Below are 24,310 nucleotides of genomic sequence, written 5' to 3'. Positions count from 1 at the left end.
GTCATTTCTTTCTTACCTGAAAAATAATCCACTGCCATTTTGGAAGAAAATGCCAATATAGTCAATGTGGTGTGCAAGTCAATTTTTCCCTCTGAGCTGAAACACTGCCATGTGCAATGTCTGCAGGGAACAAAATTTTGATGGAATTACATCAGTAAAAATCCAGTACAACCCCAATGATTTGATCAGATTATTTCCCCTATATTGTATCTGTGTTAAGAACAGAACAACTTGGCCCAACCCAGAGAAATATATAGGAGAACATCAGTAATAAAATACAGGGAAGCATTGAGATGCTCAGATAATACATATGATGCAGATAAAATAATTTTAATTCAAGCAGAATGGTATGCTTAGGTGATCTTTCAATAGGACATACTGTTCATCAGTTGTGCAGCCAAATCAGCAAAACAAGCAACCAGCAAAGTGTTCCTGAAATTTCCTCCGTATTGAATTCAGGAAAATAAATCATACCTCCAGAAAAAAAAAAAAATGGAGTTAAAAAAGTAGAATTAAAATACCAATAATTTTTGACAGGCCTTGCATGGCCTGCACCATTAGACGTGGAAAATATGCTTAATGTTAATAACAAGTCTCATATGTAAAAAGTAAAGAGTAAGTGTAAATCATGGCTGCATCACTGTAATTCTTGATGTATAAACAACAATAACTGATGTACCAAATTGACATGCTTTACCTAGAAACCATGCTACGTAATTTTCAGTTTTAAAACAGCATTACTTTAACCCTTAGTATCAACCCTTGGGTAGAGGTACAATATCCAACAAATGCAAATTGTGTACTCCTCTTTCAAACATGGCTTGTTTTCTTGACATGCTGAATTTTAAAACTTATTAGGTATTGTGCTTTTTCCCCCAAATAACAAACCTGCCGTCTGTAAGTTAGTACACAAGTGTACCACATGAAGAAGTTCGCATAAGCAAGCAGCAGTCATTCCGACATGACAGATCAGAATGGCACAGACGGAGCAATTTTGGTGTTTGAAGTTAATAATACGAAAGATTTGCCCTCTGCGACACATTATGTTAAAAACGCACCTTATAGCCACATTCAAATAAGGTTCTTATTTAGATCAGAAAGATTAACAACTCTGATAAAGTCATTCCAAACTATGAGACACCCATTTGCAAAATACAAGTTTAAATTTGTAATACATTCATAAGATTGGTTAAGGCATCAGAGTATATTGCTTTGCCTTCCACACATTTTTTTATTCACAAATAAAATGCATGTATTTTAGCTCTAACAGAATCAGTTAAGGTGACAACCAAGCTTAGAAAAAAAATGACCATATTCAAGTATTCAGCCCCTTCCACTTACAACTCAAGTCTTTCAAAAGCAAGGAAATTGAGTTAAAACATATGCTACCTTTAGCTGCATGTTCCTATGCTTTTCCTCTAGATGCAACACTTAAAAAAAGGCATTAGTCTCTACACTGATTTCTGCTTTGCTTCTACAATGCCTTTTTCTTCACTTTTATACAGCCTTTATGTTACTTCACCTTGGGAAAAAGGAAACTGCATTTTGCAAATAACTTTGAAAAGCGCTGCCTATTCTGTAGAAGACATAAAAATTTGCTTTATTCTTTTACCTATAGAAAGATTTATGAAATACAGTAGAAAGATGGATTCAACCACAAGGCAGACAGCTGGTTTCCAAACCCCAGAAAATTTCTGAGGTGTTCAAAGCTGAGGTTTTTGTTCAGTCAGTTACAGAAATAAGGGCCAGCCATGAAAATTAGATCTCCAGTTAGATTTGGAAACATTCACTTCCCACTAAAGTTCAGGCGTTCTGATCTGCGTTTAGATCCCTATCTGCTACAAAGACTACATTAATTTAATGTGTTAGAACAAGAAAAATTCATTCTTGCCACAGACATTAAAAAAAATAAAATTCAAAGACAAACCATTCTTCAAAGGAAACAAGGGCCCCATCTGCTGATGTTTAAATGTACTACATTAACACACGCACTACAGTGCTACCACAGATAAGAGAGGTATTGAAATGAATCGCAAAGACAAATCACCATATTAACTGTGCTGCATTCTTCTGGTATTATTTTTAATAGGTAAAATAAAGTTTTTAGGCCCTTGGGTCAATCAGCTTCCACTGATGAGGAGAGCTTTGTCTGTGAAAAACACTGGGAGACTAGGAAGGAAAATCCGGCAGGAACCTGAATTTGCACAGCAATAAAATAACAGAGTATCGCCAGTCCAATATATAGCAAAATAAAATTATATCTACACACATACAATGAACAGTTATAGAAAATAAGAAAATATTACTATTTAAATCTCACCCAAGAAGTTAAAATTAGAAACTATCAAAATGTCCAAAAACACGACAGCGAAATTAAAGCAGAACTTTAAGAGCAACAATGAAAGCAGGCATCCGGGAAATGTAAGTGTCAAACTTTTCTAAAGTGTAAAACATCTTGTTGAAGAGTGTAATAGTTGTTTATTGAGAGTTCTTGAAACTAAGCCCTGTTTTGTTTACAGAAACCCCACACATAGCAGATTTCACATTATCTTATGGCAAAAATTGGCAGGGAGCGTAATGAAAATAAAAAAAATGTCCTTACTATGAATAAGAATATTCCAACCATTTTATCGACAAAGAGCTGGCAGCTGAATTTATCATCTTATATTCTGCATATTCTGCAATAAAAAAGTGTACAATTTAAGAAGTAGCAAACCCGTTTTGTTTACATGGCTACACCACAGAAAAGGGTCATTCTGATATACCTGGATGAAGCATGTGCCTGGCCCTCCTCCCCAAGCCTAGCAGCACGGCAAATGAACCTCTGATTAAAGCTGAAGAAAGCACTAAAGAAATTTGCTTCTGTTCTTCTCTTCTGACCTAGCCAGAACTGCAGCCAAAGCAAGCTAGGTGTTTGTTTATACGAGCTGTCCTACTCCCCAGAATTGTAACTCTACTGTGGAGAGTTCTGGCATTTGCTTTATCCTACCTAAATGACTTTCTGTGCCATAGATCTTGTTTTCATGTATGATGCTGAAGGTCACCGCTGGGCCAGACAGTAAGTGCTACAGGACAAAATCCCACGAATCATTGACTCCCTCAGGAAATAAGAAATGTACAATATATTCCTAGTAAATACTCTAATGTAATGATAAGAGCTGTGCAAATGTACTAAACATGCACACATCTTAAAAAATTCTTAGTCTTCACTACTGAAAGCCTATGAAACTTGAAATGATTTCCAGCTGGGCAGTGGTCAGAAGGCAATATGAAAAACATCTCACTGCATGGATAAAAACTATAATTAGAAACTCGGTGCTAGTGAATTCTTCAGTAAGCATGAGTATAATCCTCACAATAAACAACACTGGCCTGGCTTTTGACTGAGTAAGTTAAATTCAGAGTAGTCTGTGCATAGTTCCAAGATGTGCTACCAACACTAAAGGCACAAAACAAAACTATAAATAAAACTACTTCTTCAGAGCATAATTAGATCTAGTGTGGTTTTCCGGAACTTTCTTGTAACTGTATCGTTAGTAGAGTTCCTTCCATCAGCTTTTGTATTATAAACCTATCTAGAGATGTCTACAGTCTGATTATTGAAATGTACTTCAGACCGAAATATGTTAAAAAAGGGATTTGTGCAGTGGAGTAACTAGATAACCTTGCCCACCTCAGAACAACAGAGCGTAAGGCTAAGGTCCAGTTCCTCAAAATGAAATTTACCATTTACTTTAACACTAGCATTTTCAGAAGTTTTTTACAAAATGTGCTTTTTTGGCCACGTGGTTATTTGGTTGATCATTATCACTCATAAAAGAGGAAAACAATTAAAAGATGTCAGAAATCAGCCTGTTCAAAAAAGCGCCTGGGAAAAAATATGAGCATTCTCATTCTTGATCACAGATAACACCAAGTAACTTTACTATCCCCCTTCATTAGATCAGACATCAATCTCCAATGTGATAATATATGTTGGGAAAAGTAATCATATCTGCATCAGTTGTAAGTACATTAGAAACAAAGCTGCTGCAACTAGATGTTGTCAAAGGTGAACCTGCCACTTTCAGTGATGCCACATGTTACAGGGTGAGCTGATCCCACTGGTTACTGCTGTTGAAAAAGGAAAAGCTCAACTTTGCCATCTGCTCACAACTGTGTGCTCCTCACCACGCACTTCTGTCTCCTGCCTCTGGCGCTTCCTGGACCTGAGCTCTTTCAGCTATGTGAAACAGTGGAAAGCTGACCCAGCAAGCAAAGCGGATAGAATAGAATCAGGCTACGAAATAAGTCTAGCAGAGTTTTCCAGGCGCCAGAGCCTGTGCAAGGAGGGGGCAGGACTTCATAACTAGGAGGAAGCCTGGGAAGGTGAAGGCAACTTCCCTTTTTGGCAGCGATAGCAAAGCTGGGATTATAATTTGATCCTGAATTTCGCAGCTGTGTTTCTGCATTTCTGGAGCATTCAGAAACCAACGTATTTTGAATAGTGCCCTGACCCAAACACTCTGTTGTCACTCCTTCACAGGCATGCCAGTGTTTCGCTTTGGGGTTTGTACATCTGCCTGGGAATTTAGCAGTATCTCACTGAACAGGAGATGAAGAATAAAACTGGCTAGGAATGATAATGTTTAGTAAGTACTTACTCCAACTGCAATATTACAGTCTAAGTAACTTTCTAAATAAGCAAGAATCCGGGATCTTGCCTTCATAAATGCTTCAGGCAAACACTACGAAGTCCAAAACCAGGTACAGGCCCAAGTTAACATATGTTTCGGTCTCATTGACTTCTATGGTGTGAAACATCTAACAAAAACCCATTTGAAAAGAACAGTGTTAGGACCTACTTATGTCCCAAGCACCACAGATGAACCAACAACTCAAGTAGCTGGCTCTTTCAATGCTTTTCTTGAGCAAACACAATATACATCACACTACATATATACAGCTACCTTGTAAATCTCAGGTACTTCCATTGGGATCATGCATTTCCAAAGGCAAGTAGTTACAATCCTGATAAGCAAATCCCCGCTTTTTATTGCCTTGGAAGACCTCTTTTTAAAGTAATGCAATGACTTGCTTGTAATTCCTTAGTATTTTAAACTGACATCAATTTCAGCATGGTTTGCCTTTTTTTTTTTTTTTTTTTTTTTTTTACATGCACACACAGTTTTATATGACATTTCTAACAACTGCCCCCTTTCTACTTTGTTTTGCCTTTTGAAAAGTCAGTTAACATTCTCTGAGGAAGATGTAATATTAAAGAAAAATAAATACATACTTTGGGTAAACAGAAAATGAGAGCTGTAGCTCAGCAGAACTGGGAAGACAATTTTGAAAATTTGTTGAAATACTTCATGAACATTTTTTAACAATTCCTGATTTATATTTTGATCAGTTGAACGATTTTTTTCTCCTCTTTTCTGCCTTTCTCAACCCATCATACCACAATTTAGCTTTATAAGGGAAAACACAGTATTCCAGAAATCTGATTGGCAGACATAAAGGCTGGCAGACACAGAGGGTGTCTTTTTGATTTAATAATGATGACTTACATCGTTGTTTTGAAAGACCCATGAAACAGAATGGAACTCTCCTTTCAAACTTAATATTTCTATACCACTGCTTATGTTTGGAAGAAGGAGCTCTATCTTGGCTGCTTTTGGTCTCTTTTGGAGGCATCTATTGATGCTTACAAACATGTTAATGAACAGCATTGTAGTGCTGAAAGTACTGGATATGAGGCTTTTTTGGAGCTTATTAATACTTCTCTTTCATCAGCCAGAGGAGATGCTGTAATGTGACACCTGAAAGTGTGTTGTCTCTGAAGTGCTCCCAGTCACTGCTGGACCACAGAGCAACCCAAGGGGCTGAAATGAACATCATCACAAATAAGACTTACACAGACTTTGCAAACACATAAAATGGAAAATGCTGAGACTGAAGTTACAGGATAAAAGGATTTTTTCCATTAATTTTGTCTTTAGTTAGGACCTTACCCAGAGTTTTCATGTCTTAAGTATGGTACACTATTTGCCGTATGTATATATGCCTCGGTATCATTAAAAAGTAAAGTTACCCTTTATTTATCAATAGTTTTATAACTTCATGTCCTGGGACATGCGTGGTTTCCTTCCAGACACAGAGAACATTGTGCACAGTGCACTGTGGAGCTGTAAAGTCTAAACAAAACCAACAGCAATAATAGGAAAAAAATAGATATCAAACACACAACTAAAAAAACACTAACTTCCTTTTGATAGGGATGTTGAGTTTGAGACTCCAGGTTTGTATGGAGATGTGTGATATTAGTCTCCCTTACCTTCTAAGAACTTCAGGTACACCACTGAAACACTTGAAAAAGTATTTTGTTCCTGTATCAGCAATTTCGTCCAAATGTTTCCCTTCCCAGGGAACCGTAACTATTGTTTAGGTGATGGCTGGGTGGGAGCTTTCTACCACTCAAAAGGTATCTCATCTCTTACTATGAAATGACCCTTAAAATTGTTATTACATTAGATTATAATTGTGGTGTATTTAGCTGTGAAATTGCATGGACATTTTTGTGCCTCTACATTTCTAAGTACTCTCCCTACTTGTTAAGTCAACCAGCATTTTGTTTTCAGTGTTCAGTGCTGGCTATCCACGGAGACAGAGGCATGCATGCACATGCACACTGTCTCTCTGCTCTTTCGCAGAGAATTTAAGTCTGCTTCTTCTTGGGTTTTGTTCTCTTTCAGACCAAGGCTCTCTGTTCTTTCCATATAGAGGAAACCTTGCAATAACAAATAACTCTGTCCAATAACCTAACTATAATAGAAGTATGCTCAGAGGAAATTGATAGTGTTGCCAACTCTCATTATCTTCCTATGAATCTTGTGATATTTGCTATTTTTCTTAAAGCCCTGACTGCTGAAATCATATGAATAAATGTGAATCTGAGCTTCCATTAAAAAAAGTGTCTAGATTTCTCAAACATGAAGTAAAACGTGGAAATATGAACTGAATGTACTCAAAAGGGCTAGAAACACCCAAAGGTAAATTTATAACAAACAGACAGAGGTGTTAAAGTACATCATAGTTTTAATATAATTTCTTAATTTCAACTCAATTCCAAACACTTGGATTTCACAAGTAGTACAAATTGGCTAAAATCCTCAGATAAATGCTGGACCCTATAAAGTAAGGAACAAGCAAGGGCAAGAAGAGGGAGGAACTTTCCCACTTAGGACATGAATCAGCTCCCCAGAAGAGTGTTTCTCACCCAGAGTTGGAGTAGTAGCACTGAAGAGAGCTTCATTGCCAAGTCCATCTTTGTAACCCATGCCTGCTGTACCTCTCCCCCAAGGGATGCTATGCTTCAAGATCTGGAGCTTAGAACTATTCAAAAAGGATTTACTATTTTGTAGATCCAGATATTTCTTATTGTCTACGGATCCTACAAGTAAAGGATGTGGTTACTTCAGAAGGACCAAAAATTTCTCTCTGTGCAAGTAAGTAAACTTAAGTTTTATTTTTAACGGCTATAACAAAAACCCTTACATTGGTTGTGAGCCAGTTTGTAATGGAGACTCCCACAGCAATACAGAGAACTGTTCACAAGGGTTGTCATGAACACAGGATCTGGTACTCAGAGAGGATATTGGTTTTTCCCATGCAGAATTATTTTTTAAAAGTAATTAATAATATACTTAACATAAATGAAGAAGAAAAAATCCAGTAACCCACTAAGCTTGCAGTTTAAGCCACAAAAAGGACATAGATGCAAAAGATGCTGGAATGACTGATATTTAGGAAAAGAAAGAAGCATTTTCTTATAATTAATTTTTACTTGACTTTGTACACAGAGAAGAATGGAATGATGTGCTTAGAGTACAATGATTCACAGATCTATAGCCACAATCCTAGCCTCTCTGCCAGTATATCAGCATCCTTCCCCTTGCTCTGGAGGTGCAGGAAGGCAGTCTGGTCCTCAGCTACACCTCTTCATAATATTAACATGAGAGAATTTACCCTATCTCACACAAACTCAGATTTAGCAGGAGACAGGTCATGCTTCCTCCACTCTATTTCAGGGAATCTTATTAGTCTACAATACATATTTTTTCAAGTAAATTCAATAACTACAGAGAGGGAGAAAAACTAACAGAAAATATCTTACCAGATGGAGAAAATTGAAACATTACCCTTGTTTCTTTGCCAGCACAGATCCATTCTGACAGGTTGGAAATGATTTATGGTTGGGGGGGGGGGCGCAATGGAGGAAGAGAGTGTGGGGAGAAGGAAACATACTTACACTAGCAGAGATATTATTAATTGCTGTACAGTGTTCAAATCTTTGCATTGTTTTGCATGCAATTAGTTACAAGGCTTACATATGCAGCAATGTTTGCATGCAGATCTCTGCATGAGACAAATAAACCTCAAGAATATGATGCATGTTAGAAATTGCTTTCAAACCACTGTAGAAGACACTGTGGTAAAGGAATGATACAATACGGCAACTCAAAAGCTGCATTCAAGGAAACAGATTACCTTTGAATATATGAATAGGTAAATACTATAGCACGTCCATGATTAATAATAATCATTACTATTTTAATATATAAAACATTATGGATATTGCTACCCAGCAGCGATCAGGCAGATATCTAGTCTTTGTAAATTAAAACTAGATATTTTTCTGTATCTAATTGATTTTTACATTACATTAGGCAGCCAAGGCTGCAACCTTCCATGACATAGTATCTAAATAAACATTTATTAAAATATTTTAATTAGAATGAGGAAAAATATTGTTTCCAATTATGTTTTCAGAAAGGAAAAAATCAGACCTATTAAGAATTAATGTAAACATAACTGTAACATAACATTTAAAGGCAATAATTATGCCACATGATTTATATAATGTGAGATTTCTAATTCCTAAACTTTTATAAAAAGAACTACTTATGAATTTCTTGCCTCTTGCATCTCATGGCTTTGATCTTGAAAAATAATAAGAAGGGACACTGTAAAATGAGAACAGCGATTTTACAAACTCAGGCATATCTGTGTTGAGCAGAATTTATCTTATAGATGCACAAGACTTAATGGTCATTAATAACATTCCTCTGCCAGGGCAGGAGTGCTTCTTACTCTAAAATGCTGAGGTGCTTTGTCTGGTCTAGCTGCAAATGTCCCAGGTGACTGGCCTTCTATCATTTCCCTTGGAATACTAACCAGGCAAAAACTTATTCCCAGGGGATTGGGCAGGGATTGTTAGAGTCTCTAAATGACTTATAATTTTTTGCTATATACACGCATATACCTATGAGCACCGATATTTTGGCTCCCTCTATTCTTTTTTATGGAACAGTGAGTATCAGATCCTGACATGATTTAACACAGGGAGATTGAGTCAGGCACAGTACACTGGTATAATCTGTAGTTTATAGTGCTGATAAGTTGTCATGCCTTATTGAAGACATACATTTCTTGATAGTATAGTTCCACACCACCAGATATATACACATGAAGGGGAATTAGTTTATACCTCACAAACCAGGCAAGACTTGGTGTGGAAGTGAGGACAGCATCTTCTTTGCTTCAGCCAGAAGCTGGCAATCACATGACTGTCACTGCAGGGAAACAACCAGGGGATCTTCTACGCCTTTTAGTTTAAGACATTATCACTTACCAAGAGCTGCTGGAAGAGTTTCTGGCTGCCATGTAAAAATTGGCTCACTGTGACATTGATATCATCTTGTGGAGACACTAAAGGTTCTACAAAAGTGACTTGTTAATGAAGACGGGGTTCCTGCATTTTTTTAAAGCAGTAAATAAATCCTGGCCAAAAGAAAGAGCTTTTTAAGTGGGCATTTCACTAATAAATGTATGCCATGCAAACAGAAATGGAGGCTTCTGAGGAAAACAGGCTGACACAGTATCAGTTGTTCGTCTTTCTCTTGATGACTTTTCACCAGTTTGAAGCAAATCTCCAAGTACTGGGATTGGTAAGTGAGAGCAAGAATATGCCATTTCAGTCTTCTCTGGGAGTCAAACATGCAAATATAGTGCAAGACCTAACAACTCGGGTCATACTTTTTAATAATACATATACTTCTGCAAAGTAAATGAATATAGACGCCTTTATCAGACAAAATTTTGACAGTTTTACTCAATTGCTTATTACCTTAACAATTCTTCCCTTATGAGCATTGCCACCTGTTAATTAGTGCCTTCATTTCCTCTCCAGAAATTTCCTTTTTGAGAGACTGCAGTTGTTTCTAGGTATCTCCATAAAGGGCTCTATTTTTCTGCCCTTCATTGTAGAAGTATTCATGGAGGGGGGAAAAAAAAAGAGAAGGAAAAAATCTACCCCTGATCTAGACCTTCCAGAGGTGGACAAGGATGGTAGAAAGGAACTCACTGTCAGACAAATATCTTGGAGATGTAAATATCTTCCCTGGATAAACAGAGTATCCTCAAATACAAATGTGTCTTATCCACCTCCTTCTTCAGCTCCAGGAGGCTAGTCCCTGTCATTTGTCATAATGTTTGTGTTGTCATTGACTTTCTCTCCCTTCCTCTTCCATCAAATGTTTTTGCAAGTCTGTAACATACCAGCCATAAAAATCAAATTTTTTTTTTGACAGACTACAAGAGTGCTGTCCTGCTGGCACCCTTCCATTGCAGCTCCAGTTTCAGTCGCTGCAGCATTACCACATAAAGCAGAGACCATGAATACAACATCTCCACTCTCCCTGCCATTCATTTTTAGGGCTCACCCAAAATGTCCATGGAGTCTAGACTCACTTCTAGTCTACACCTTACTACAATCTACCAATACTGGAAGAGCTGATACCCTCTTTGTTCTCTCTTAAAAAAACCCAAATAATAAAAAAAAACACCCACAAATCATTATGTCTTCTTCAAAGCCAGTATTTCACAACACAACATAGCTACAGTTAGTAAATTCAAGTTTAGTTTCTTAAATTAGTAAGCACCTAGATTTTAAATACTAAGTGCTCAGCTCTTAGAGAACATTTAACAGCTTAACTTCAGACACTTGTTTATTAAAATCTTCGTTTTGGCTCTCTTTCACATATTTCACTTACCCAAATATCATAACTTACTCAGCACAGAATGCCTCTAATATCTTCATACCATTCTGTGTAACAGATCCCTATATTGCCTTTGCATCTAACATTACATATATAATCCTGTAAACGTCGTCACAGGAGGAGGGGGTAGGATTCAGGCACTATCATCCAGCATAAAAAGAAAGATAAAAAAACCTTGACACTTCTGAAGTGTTTTTTAATTATAATTTATTTTAATTAACATTTGCTATTTTACAAATGTTTTACTGTAAGCATATATTCTAAATGTTCTATGTTTAATCTAAGACTAAATTCTGTTTGACTTTTTTTTAATGTTCTACATCAGAGGCGTCAGAGTCCTTGCAGATTTTAAAGATTGAAACTCTGCTGGGGCTCAGAGATACTAATATCCATTTCCCTGAGTTAGCAGCGATGGACTTGAACATACCTTCTTGTGATGGAACTTGCAGTATGTGTCATTTTTTGCATGTTTATTTTTAAGGCAGTTACAGTAAGAGAGATTCATTTTGGCACTCACGTTATCTACATTTTTACCACAGTAGTAACACTTACTTGGAATTTCCAGCAAGAAACCCCCTCCAAGTTTTCAGGACTCTTATTTTCATACTTACCACATTACTTCTAAGTATTGCTGTACTAGATAAAGATTTGTGAGCCATTGTGTTTAGCAGCTCCCTTCCAAGTGAATTACACATCTCTTACCCACAATCATGCAGAAGCAAAAGCTCAGAAATAACAAATACACTGTGCAGTGGCATTTTTGCCAGCCACGGGCTTCTCAGAACTGTACAATTTCCCAAGTGATTGCACTGTCATTATAATAGGTAATCATTAGATTTATCTTTTATATAATTTGTAACATCTTATAGTATTATACGTGCATTTATGTAGCCTCATTACTGCCAGGAGTCCTCTTTAACTGAGATGATAAGTAAATAAAGTAGAAATTACACACCAACAGGAACCTGGAATATGGTGTTTTACTGTATGTCTGAGAGCTCCCTTTAGCAAAGCTAATCTGCACAGCAGTCACCATTATTTCTACCTCAGTGAGCACTTCCTAATTGCTGTGTTATTGCTTGTGAAGAAAATATATTATTAAAGTCCACAACTTATGACTTGTTGCACATCTATACATGGAAGGAAAAAATCTTCTCATTTCATCAGACCTTAATAGGTTTTGAACAGGATGATCAGCTGAGCCTGTTTTTCTCTTGCGGATCTGTTCATTACCATTTCATAATGTCAGTGGCTCCTTCTAACAGTCAAGATGCATTCATAATTTATTCAGAAACCTGAAAACATTACTAAACCAAATCTACTTAATTCTCTATGAATCAGCTCAGACCTATTTTGGTAGCGATTTGTAATGAACAACAATTATAAGCCCAAAGGAATCAGTATTCCTTTTTAGCTGTTAATGTTTTATACCCAGTTATTGGTCCACTGCCAGATAATGATCCATGGAGCATTAGAACTGTATATTAATATTATCTTTACGAATGCAATAATACTCAGTGGAGGATAAAGTTTTGATGAACTCCTCTTGTGTGCAAGTTAAAGCTCTGCGTTGTTGGAGAAAAAGTCAGCATTAGCACTTTGTTCTGATGGGACTGCTAAGAATAGGGTGACCTTCAAAATTTGGCAATATAATCAAAATGGCAAACAGCAGCTACTGAAATTAACACAGAAAATAACTTCACGATTTTTTCATGTTCAGAATTACTAAGATGCCACAGATATGCAGAAAGCAGGTCTTACAAAAGGATTTTAGGAGACAACAGAATATTCTGCATTCTTCCAGTTAAAAGTAACAATGATGACACCTACCTCCTTCAGTGAGCAAGCCAACACACAAGAATTCCTGAAAAGATGATGAGCTTTCATTCACTCATGGCCAGACTGTACTATTTCTGTCTTGTTCTGAATACTGAGTATTACTTACTCTTACAGTATGTCTGGGGTAAGATATATGAATCATTTTAAGAAATGCATTCCATAGATTCTACCTGGGTATAATACTGTGCATTCATCCTCAGAATAAATTGCCATTTTTAAGTGGTCTTAATACATAGCTAAGATGTGGCTGCATACAGAAAATGAAAATGCCAAACCCAACTCATGCAACCTATAGTGGCTTCTGCGCAAAATGAAGAGTTTTGGAAAGTGAGAAGAATGGCATCTAATAAACATTTCAGAGAGAACACTGACATGTTGATTATGTTAATAATGGCAGGGTTTTAGTACACTGAGAAACAGTTTACATTTAGATTATTGATGCTCCTTGCTAAAGACCTCACTACTCAGATTTGACTCCTGACTAGTGTATGTCATTCCCAAGTACCCTGCATCACAACACGCATGAAGCTGAGTGGATGTTTTTATTTGTTTCTATCATCAAGACCCCTGAGAACTGTGGAAACTAAGTCGTCATTCAAGAGTTGAGCTACCACTTAAAGCCCTATTTGATTTTTTTCAAAATATGTGGCCTGTTTCTATTGTCACCTGGAATTAATATGCAATAGAGAGAACAGACCAATATATTTGTCAGCACTAGAGACAAGCCATAAAATGTCCACAGTCAAAAGCAGCTCAGATCAAGGACAAGGGTGCATCCTTTCCAAAGCACCAAAAGACCTAGAGGCCCTTTAATTGGATCTCTAAAACACCTGGGCATCTAATTGCCATTGTCTATGACGACAGTTAGGATCCTGGGTGTTTTTAAAAACTCCACTAGGTGCCTCTACATCTTCAGGAGCTTAAATACCTTTAAAATTTTGCCATAAGGCCCTCAGCAGGTAGCTTCAACAGCCTCCCATGTTCTTTAGAAAAAAGCAGAGAGAGATAAATAATGCTATGTTTTGATCAGAGCAGTTGCAAACATCCAGCGTGTTATGTATTCTTTTCCCTTTTACATGGAGAAGTTGATGACAGAGTCAGGTATTTCTTTGATGTAAAGCTGTTTATTTTCAAAAATATGTATGTCCTGTTCCCATGAACACAGTGGGAAAACAGCATTTGCTCAGTGTAGTATACTGCTTTTTTCTAACCTGTGCTGAAGGGTTGTTCCCTTCGAGCTTTCTTTCAGCATCATGTTAGAAGTATCTTCATTTTCCTGCCCATCCTCCCTCTGCCTCCACCACACTGGCTCTGTTTGCTCTTTCCTGCATCCATAGCACTCAAGTGTCCTCTTCCTCCTGCCCCACAAGGATGAATTTCCCAATTTTTTGGCCTTGTGCCTGGTCCACAATAAACTCCTTCCTGCACATAGCTCAGTTCCTGTATGGTCTAGCCTTAGCTTAGACTTTCAATGGTGTCTCAGCTGTCTTCCTACATAGCACTTTAATGGCTTCTTATGTTGATCCTAAATGAACGACAGCTCTTACACGTAGCAGCTTTCATCAACTCCCCACGTAACGTACTGAACAACAGGTAACCTAGGCCTCACATAAAACTATAGGTTGTGCTGCTTTTTAAAGATCTTATGATCTAAAAAGCTTTGGACCCAACACACTAAAGATTTCACTATTGGATTCACATTTCAAGGTATGTTTTAACAAAAAAACATCTCATTAAAAACTCACACATTAGCATTTTAGATAATTTAGGACTTGCTGGAACAAATTTTACTCTGAATTACAACAACCAAGTTCCCTGCTACTTTAGTTCCTAACAATGACATTGTATCCTCATCTAAAGATATTCTGCAGCAGAAAAACAAATTGCTAGGAGAAAAAGTATCTGAACAAGGACACTCAAGTAAGAATATGGTGGGAAGGTGCAGCTCATTGCCCAGCTCTCCCTATAAACAGAAGGAAAAGTACATACTCAGTCTGGAATGCATTTTGATCTACCTAAACATTAATAACACAAATAGAGGCATAGCCAAGTTTGTATTAGTGCTGCCAGTAGTACACGCAATGTAGCTAGTAACACAGACCATAGCAATTTCTCTTAGAAGTGGGTTCACAGCCAGTCCAATCACAGACGGCTAGAGTGAAAGTAACTGGAACCTCCTTCTTGCATTTCAAATTCTGCAATCAGTAAAAGCACCAGGCACTAAAAAAAAATAAATAAAACTCTCTTTTCTACCTGAGGCAAAAGCCAAAACTTGCTACTATAATACCCAAATGGAAATAATTAGTCCTTGGCTTTTCAAGTGGTAAAAGCAAATAGGTTCTTTTACATGCAATTAAAACTATACCGCATACTGAATTCATTGCTATTGATAGTTGAAAGGATTTTCAGGCTGTAAGCGCAAGTTGCTAACAAAATACTGGTGATTACTACTCCACTCTAATATAGTATAAATAATGTCAGTAAAGATCATAAGGTTCCTTCATCCTTAGAAAGAACCTCAACAAGCAGAAAGCACCTTTCCTACGTACAGACTGCACTTGTTATGCCATTATGATACAATATCATAAAGCACCTTAAAAATATCCAGCATCTTTTTTTAACAAGCTAACTTACTCCATTGAGAAAGATTAATTTTCATTTCCAAGGCATGTGAATATGACTGTTTTAAACAAGGGAACAGCACCTACACCACCTACAATAACTCTTCCTGCTTTGGAGTGTCCTTATCAAAAGTAACTCAGAAACCCCCCTGGCATTAATTGTTGTTATGCTTTTTTAAGGCCTGATCTGAACATCAGAGAGAAGCCTTTAAGTCTGAAGAAGCTTTTTGTTTGCTGATGTTTGGGCTCAGCATGACATCTACTTTTTTCTATGTCCTGCTTTTATTTTGAATGCAAGATAATAACCAAACTGTAGTTAGACCTGTATAATAAGTGAAAAATGCAGGGAGTTTAAACATCTTACCTCTCATTAGTGACATTCTAGCCAGCAAAACGAAAGGAATCACAAGCTGTAGTTAATTTTACTTCAGTTTAACCCTCCACTAGTTATCAAGTAATTTCATGAGGATATTTTCAAGAGGTAAGTCAAATAGACAACTTTACACGACGAAGACACATACAGCAGTAGGAGGTAACAAAGTTTATTCTTTCAAGTAGGCTTTTTTCCCCTCCCCTTTTGGAACCTGTCAGTAATTAAAACACTCATTGGCAATCTGGTGACAAGACACCTGAGCTTGATTTAATTATGGATTGCTTTGGTTTTGAACCAAGAAGAACAGAGACTGTATGGAGGTTCACATTGCCGTTTCTGTCATTCTTCCTGAGTATTTTGTCATGCAGGCGAGTAGTAGGAACAGAGAAGGAAAAAAACAGCTGACAAAAAAAGAACTGCCTTGAACAGGACATAAATATTTTGCAATGTCTGAAAAAGATAAGAAAATTACTTGAAAATAATAATTTCATGGACAGAACTAACATATGCAAAGGCCCTGAAGACCAAACATTAAGGAAAAAGATTAAAATAAATGGTGATAGAGCAGTGTATCAAAACCAGTAAGGTCTGCAGCATGCTTGACACTGAATGAAAAGACCGAATTCTCTAGTGCTGGAAAAAAACAAAGAACAGGAGTCAATCACAGCCAAAATCCTTTCCCCAGTGATCAGCTACAATAAATTCAACAAGACACTGGGGAATTCCATCAAACAAAAATTGCGTATTTGCTGTATTCACACACAGTTTGGGGACCAAAAGGTAGCCACCATAAAGGAAACACAAGGGCAATTTTGCAAACAGTGCAATGAAATTGTCTCCTCAGAATCAGCAGAATTCTTTAATAACACCAAAGAAAAAAAACCCCACAATGTTATATTAAGGCAGAAGAAAGATAATAAATATCTCTCTCTCTCTCTCTAATTTGAGGTCATCCTTCCCACCCTTAATTCATAGTTCTAGTTTAATAATCAGAGCTCAGAAACGGGGGGGGGGGGGGGGGGGGGGGGGGGGGGGGGGGGGTGGAGGGGAGGGGAAGTGGTTATCTGAGACCTGGAAAGATTTCTATATAAAGGAAAACTACAGTTTTTGGAAATACCTAATGATCAGATCTGGGGAGAAAGCAACTTTTCATTTCCAAAGTAACTTAGGCTTTGTATATGCTTCAGATGCAAAGACGTCTGATCCAATGGATAGATACTCTCACCTCAAAGGAGTGTGGTGTGGAGACTTTTCAGTGAGCTAAACCCAGACCCAGAAGTAAATACTGTATGGCAGTGCTGGTCCTGAGTTACTCTGTCCTAGTTTAAACCCAGGCTAGTGCACCTGCACAATACCACAGTGCTTTGCAAGAACATTGCAGGCCAGGAAATTCAGCAGAACGTCCACTGCAGCATCTATATGTTGCCACAGACACGTAATAGGTTCTGTTCCATTGCTTTGTGATTAAATTTTAGCTCCTATGTGTCTAATGACACTGTTTACAAATGTGTGTGTTGAGACACAGACTGAATCCTAGAAAGAGTCTTCTGAAACATTCAGATTGGTCAGAACTTTTACTGATTTCTACGGATGAAAACCTCGCAGGCAAAGTTACCAGTTAAATACAAGACCCTTTACACAAACTCTTGGGCAATACCGGTCCAGCTAGAGCTGACTAGAAATGCAGTATTGACAATAAGGGAAGGGGAAATGCAAGGAGAGTAAACATATTGATGCAAATTATACAAATATAGGAGTTACTGAGGAAAAGGAAGGGGGCAAAGGTTATATTTACAATAGAAACCACAGGAATGGTCATGTGGGTCAAGGGGTTAAATGCACCTTGCAGCACGCACATGCAAATCAATTCCAAAACAGATTAAATAAGAAGTATAATCGGGAGGGGAGGAACCCTCTCATTCTACCATAAATGTCTCCCTATTTCACTGAAGCATAAACACAGAATAAAAAAGGGGGGTTCAGTGGAAAGATCATTATTAATCAGCCCTATGGACAGTACAGTATGTATAACCCCTGAAATTCATACAGGCACCTGCCTCCAGATTGGCTGCCTAAGGGACAATTTATCATAACTGAATGTAGGAGTGGGGGAGGACACAGTGGTCATTGCCTGCATTGGAATTTATGACGGAAAAGAAAGTTAATTAAGTTCTGTGGTCAGTGCTTAAGGGAAAAAATAGAAGAGCTCCCAAATGCAATTCCTTGCCGGAACTGATATTTTGGCAGAACTTGCTAATTACTATATTAAACTGTTAATTTGGCAAGAGTAAACTGATTTTTTTTTATAGTAAGTTTTCAGGGAAAAACTCATAGAAACAAAACAGTTTTGTCATCTGGTCTTTTGTTGTCAAAAAGGAAAGTACACCTGGCATACTCTGTAGTTAGTAACATTGTTACAGCACAGCACATTAACTAAATAGCAAAGTGTGAGTAATAACAGGGAGAGGAAAGTCAGAGGCTTCTGAACTCAGTGGGAAAGCAACTAGTTTAAGGAAAAATGCAAGGCAACTATATGTGCGACCACATTTGGCTAAATTAATGCAGCTACAAATCATAATGTAGGATAATTCAGTGCAAAACATCAAATGACTAACAGGGCCCTTATTGCTTTGCATGATATGACCTAGCATTTCTGGTTTTGGCAAACTAAATAAATAAATTTTATGTTGCATTCTTATATATTCTTACATATATATATTTATATAAAATCAAAGGGATAAATAATCCTTATTAAGAGCAGAAATCCTCAGGGCAAGACAAGACATCAAATACAATAATTTAGTCAACATCTGCTCCAGTCACATGACCTGGACTATCTGCATGATTCCCAGTTTAAAAGCCTTTCGTAAATGTCTCCAGTTCTGAAGCCAACTCTAAGACACTTGATTAGACCTGGGCATTAAACTTAACGTGAAGATCTTCATTCACGCTCTCCAGATAATGCTACAGACCAGAGCTTTTGCTTGTGATAGACTATGTGCCAAAAGCAAGAAGCAGGAGTGTTTCTGGTTATTTTCCCATGCTATTTATCACCCCATTATTCATGTGCACTTCCCTTGTGGAGCTACATCTCCTTTGAAAAAGAAGCTAATCATAATCCCAAACCTCCTACCATTATACCAATATTAAGAATTGGTATTCAGCCATGAATTAGTGCAAGGTGGGAAACAAAACTGAAAAGAAAATACAAGTAAAACTGCACACAAATTGTTATAAGAAAAATCTGTAAGCCAGTTCTGACTACTACATTCAAACAGAATAACCCGGTGGTCAATAACGTTTGAGAACAGAAAAGTCCTAGATGTCCTAGCATGTGAAACAGAGGCATGAAATTCAGAGGGAGTTCTGTAAATTTATAGCAGACAGCTGAAAATGGAATCCACAACAGAGCTTCTTTGCTTCACAAACATGCCCTCAAATGAAAAAAAATCCGCTTCCAGGCCAGCCAGAATATCTTTAAAAACTACAACACGGCAACTTACTTAAGATAGCTCATTCAAGTAACAGAAATTGTTATACAGCTTCCCAAGATGGGCATCAGAAAAAGAGAGCCATTGCTCTATAAAAGGAGAGCAAACGTAGTTTTTCTTATATTTACTTGCCATGTTCAGGCAAAAACTCTTCATTGGACAATCACGATAGATTCTTTCAACTTCATCAAAACATAAATTCAACCAAATAATTCTTGCTAACAGATCATCATAGGTGAATGTGAGTGATGTAAAAATATATCCCTTGAGCCTGGGGTGCAAAGGGAGAGGAGGAATGAATAGACTTCTGTTTCATTTTAACCCATAAATAAATTTTAAACTTGAAAAAAATAAGCCCACAATGTATAAGATAACAAATTGAATTAAAACTAAAGCAAACATTCAGTTATAGTGGGTTTAGTAAGGGAGAAATGATTTTTGTTTGTTTACTTTTTAAGCCTTTAATCCTTTTCAAATTAAGGCTTTTTCCATAAACAGCAAAATTCAGTGGGCAAGAACACTTGGTATCCTCAAGTATGCATATTTTTTTTACAGTGAAATATTTTGTTAAAAATAAAAGTCACTTCTACTTACTAGGATTTCAGGATGTATAATAGCATTATTAGTATAAAACTTCGCTAAATTACATAATTTAATGTGAATGATGAAGTGCAAATTACATGGAAAAGCTATATGCACATTTAGTGATAGGATTTGGCCCTCTACTTCATTTTCCTTATCAGAAGCACAAAACCCAGAATCTGCTTCTTAATTTTAATGCACGTCCATGCCTTAAACTATGTTTTTTACTTGACTTTCAACAACTACAGTATATGAAACCAAAATACATTCCTCTTTATACATATTTTATAATTTGTTTCAAGTCGCATCTTAAAAGGTATTTAACTTTTTCTCCCGGATCCTGATTTTAGTTAATGGCAGTAGAGAAGTCACTGTCCTTGATCTAGAATTGTTTAGTAAGAAGGAGTCAGGGCTAGAGGCATATGAAAACATGTCAATCAGATGTAATTGCTCTCTAAAAGAAACCTTATCAAACTGAACAACAAGAACTAACACTGAACACATGGATTCACTGCAGCACCTAATCTACTAATGAGCTCAGCTTGTTATTTTCAGGCTCGCTATTCAAAAAGTTCAACATAAGAAACATGGTGAAGGACAATATTGCTTAAACAGTTTTAAATAGTTTAGTTCTTATACTGGTGGAGCTAGTAACACCACTTGTAGTTAAGGTTGCTCAGCACTTGCCATGACACTTCCCTTGCTACTATGTCCAGCCTCAACTGCTTGGGCTGAAATTTTCTACAAAAATTGTCTTCCTCTAACTGATATTTTTAGGTTTTCTTTCATTAGCTTGATGGGTTTTGTTATTTTGTCATCACAGGAGAACAAATGACATTAGTGAAAGAAGGAAAATAAAGGGAAATGTAGTTTTATCATAACATCATACCAGGTAGAGAAGACAAATTTTACCCTGAAGGTGACTGCTCACATTCTTGCCAATAGGTCTGCTCTTCTTCTCAGTATAGCATCATCAATAAATCTGGTCCATCCAGTCCTGTGCCCAAAAGTCCATGCAGGCAGGCACAATTCAGTTGCAGATGTCCACTAAGTCAACCCCTTTCCTTTCCATGTCACATGTACACCAACCTGTTTTTCCCCATGATTCACAAATCTTCACATTTGTTTACTGTCTACAAAATAATCTTTCTTCGTTAACAAAACATATGCCTAGTTGTTTGTTGGCAACCTACTACTCTTTAACAGTTACCATCCCTGACTGCAAATGTTTATGTAGTTGATTTAAAGAAATGTTCCTGGTGCTGAAATCTGAGAGTATCAATTTGTATACCAAAATTAACATCTATTGAGATCAATAGAAAGGGATCTGTACACAAAACCCCTTGGTGCCAACATTCTAATGTCCACATCTGCTTCAGGTTGCAAACTGAATGCTTAGTAGTGCTGGAGAGTATTAAGTAGGGTCCTGGTGTAAATCTTCTGCTTTATTTTCATTCAGTGAAATGTAATTCCTATGATCCATAGCAAAAACAAAAACAAAAACAAAAAGAAAGATGGCCTCGTACTCCAGACAGATAAAGGACCGAGAACTTCATTCTGACTCCTGCTTTACCAAAGGATCTCAGAACTTCTGTGGAGCTCAGACATAGATTCAATGAGTAAATAAATTTGGGAAACAACTACTAAAAAGGAGATGGATTATTTAATGTGAAAGTAGCATTGTTAAGACATCAGGTACACAGACTGGAAACTAAAAGTTGTCTGGAATTTTTAGGATCTGGGTCTTGCTCACATCATAATATTAAATCAATTGGATCAGAGGTTCAGAAATACATTTTTCCTCAGGTGATCTCAGCAAAAACACGGGTAAAAAATGAGTGCTTCTCATTTGGCCATTTTAACCCATTTCAGTCAGTAAGGGTAGTGAAAATGCCTTTAATTTCTTCTGCTTTTTTCTTGGGAATTAGTTTAAAAGGTCCTAGGTTTAACAGAAGGTGATGGGGGAGCTTTTGTGACTTGCAATAGTCCTGGGTAGAAGAATGTCCTCTTAACTTGTTCTGGATTTCCTAGCTATAACAATCTGAGACTGCACTAACAACCCAAGTGGCTAAAAAGAGTTTGCCCTTTGTGTTCTGGATGTCCAATCTGTAATTTCTGGAAGTGCTAGAAACTTTTACATCCGACTAAAATCACAAGGAACTGTACCAGAGTTCACATACTCCACTAATCATCCTGAAAAATCAGGTCCTGAGAATCTTAGACAAAATAACTGGGTAAGCCTATAACAATAATTCTGTGGCTAAGTCCCCCGCCTTTGTAAAATGGACAAACAACCTCACTCTTCCAAAGCTATAATGAAAATTAATGTATAAATATTTGAGAAGCATTTTGCAATGATAGTGGTGAGCAGCGCAGACAAGCTTATGTGAAAGTGAAAATGTCTCTGATTATAGCACGATATGAGTATTTCCCAGATAATGTGAGTTAGGGCCACACATGAAACAACAAAGCTAAAATTCTGAACTCAGAGAACATAACCCATCTGTGCAGTGAATGAGGCAGTGGTCCTGTAGGAAAAAAACCAGCATGTGATCCAGTAATTAAAGACTGTTCATGAAACACAGCCACAAAGCAGGCAAATGCTTTTAAAGAAGCAACCTTAATGCTGGCATTTCCTGACTTGAAAGTTTCATTTTTAGCCTTAACATTTTCAAGATATTTTTTTTTATGACACAAAATACAGACCCACTTAGAGTAAGTTCATGCATATATTACAGTAGTATTTCCTAAAAATTCTTCAGCATTTACTGGGAAAGACTGCTCTTTCTCCTTCCATCCAACAAAGTAGGTTTTAACAATTATACAGCTATAAGGACTGCTTTAAAGAATTAGGCAGTTCAGGCTTCTTGGTTTAAATTTTATGATGCAAGGAACAGACTGTTCTATGTTTGCAGGAAACAAAGGAAATGAGCAGGAAAAAAAAATGAGAAGGCTTTTCCCCTTTCCTGACAACAGACTTCTATTATGACCCAAAGACTCTCCAATATCCATCCCTAATCCCCTGTCATCCTCCTGTAAATGCTAAAAAGTGCTGCAATTTGCATCAGTTTGTGTGCTATACATTTTTATATGAATGCTAACTCACAGAGAAAAGTAGAGGTTCAGTTTGTAATCCCAGGTGAATGTGTAAAGGACAATCCAACTGAATACTGTACAAAGACATGGAGCACAAACTAGGGTGTCTCCTTGTGGAATCTAACTAGCATATGCAGTTGTTAAACAACGCAGCGTAAGTCGGCTTGTGTGGTGAATCTACACAGATGCACAGACTTCAGTTTCTCAAAGGCTGACCATGCCAAGAAGCACCGATTCACCTTGCACAGGACAGCTTGTTTTCTCTCAGCTCCAGTTCACATTAGGCTTCTTTTCTAAATCTGAAAGGTACAGTTGTAATAGCAGTCGTGTCACAAACCTATGCAAAACAAGTTTGCCTCTCCTCATTTTCTTCAGTAATCAAGCCCTCTGAACCTTTCCATATCTTCTGAGATCTGGAGGCCTCTAACACTTTCTCTCTTCTCAACCTGTTCACAGAGAAACTATAGTTTTTTTATACCTGCTACACGCCTGTCAGCAGTTTGTTTTGAGAATCACCAGTCAGGTGAAAATCTCCATTAGCTGAGGAAAAGCATGTCTGAGCCTTAAACTAGCACTCATGAAAGTCAGTCGTCATGGGATCTCCATATGAACCTTCCCATAGCCAACAGGCTACTACAAAACCATCAATCAAAATAGTCATTTCATCGATGTATTATTGTGCAGGGCACGCAACAAGCAGAAAGACAGAAGTCATTTAGATTTCGGACTACTTTAGTATCATTCCTAAGTCAAATCATCATTCTTTAGGGTACCTGATAATTTACAAAAGTTAGAAAACTATATGTCCTTCCAGGCAGGTTATATCACACAGTGGACAACTATGTGTTCTTGCACCTTCCTCTTAGGCATATGCTTCTGGCTGGATTCATAGACAGAATACTAGAAATCATACTGGGTAATATTATTAACTGCCCCTAAATACCTTTGGAAATAGGAATCTAGGGAGCTGGTTCCATAATTTAAACATAGACATCCACTTCAGTGTTGTTGGCCCTGAACGGGGCCAATCATAAGTATTTAGAAAACGTTAATAAAATTAGTCTTTTGAGTGTATTGTAGAATAAACTGATAATCAAGCCAGGAAGCACATGATTCAGCATTCAGGCAGAGATCAGAGATTTCTCTACTGTACTAGTGTTGTTCCATCCCATTTGAGTCCAGGACCAGTGTAAGAAAGCTTGAAGA

General features: G+C 37.2%; 1 long non-coding RNA gene across 2 annotated transcripts in view; it reads right to left on the bottom strand.

Annotated features, from left to right (window-relative positions):
* The window catches only part of LOC121095619, a 149,324-nt gene that overhangs the window by 107,106 nt on the left and 17,908 nt on the right, over window positions 1–24,310 (bottom strand). Inside the window, exon 2 of one of the 2 annotated variants that reach the window (XR_005830158.1) lies at window positions 17–120. The exons of the other annotated variant lie outside the window; for it this stretch is intronic. This is a non-coding gene — a long non-coding RNA (uncharacterized LOC121095619). The remainder of the gene's footprint in view (window positions 1–16; window positions 121–24,310) is intronic. 2 annotated transcript variants of the gene reach the window in all.

Source organism: Falco naumanni, chromosome 11 (assembly GCF_017639655.2).
Source record: "Falco naumanni isolate bFalNau1 chromosome 11, bFalNau1.pat, whole genome shotgun sequence".
In the NCBI taxonomy this organism is placed as follows: domain Eukaryota; kingdom Metazoa; phylum Chordata; class Aves; order Falconiformes; family Falconidae; genus Falco; species Falco naumanni.
Note: the sequence above shows the minus strand (reverse complement) of the source record. Positions and strands in the feature narration are given on the sequence as shown.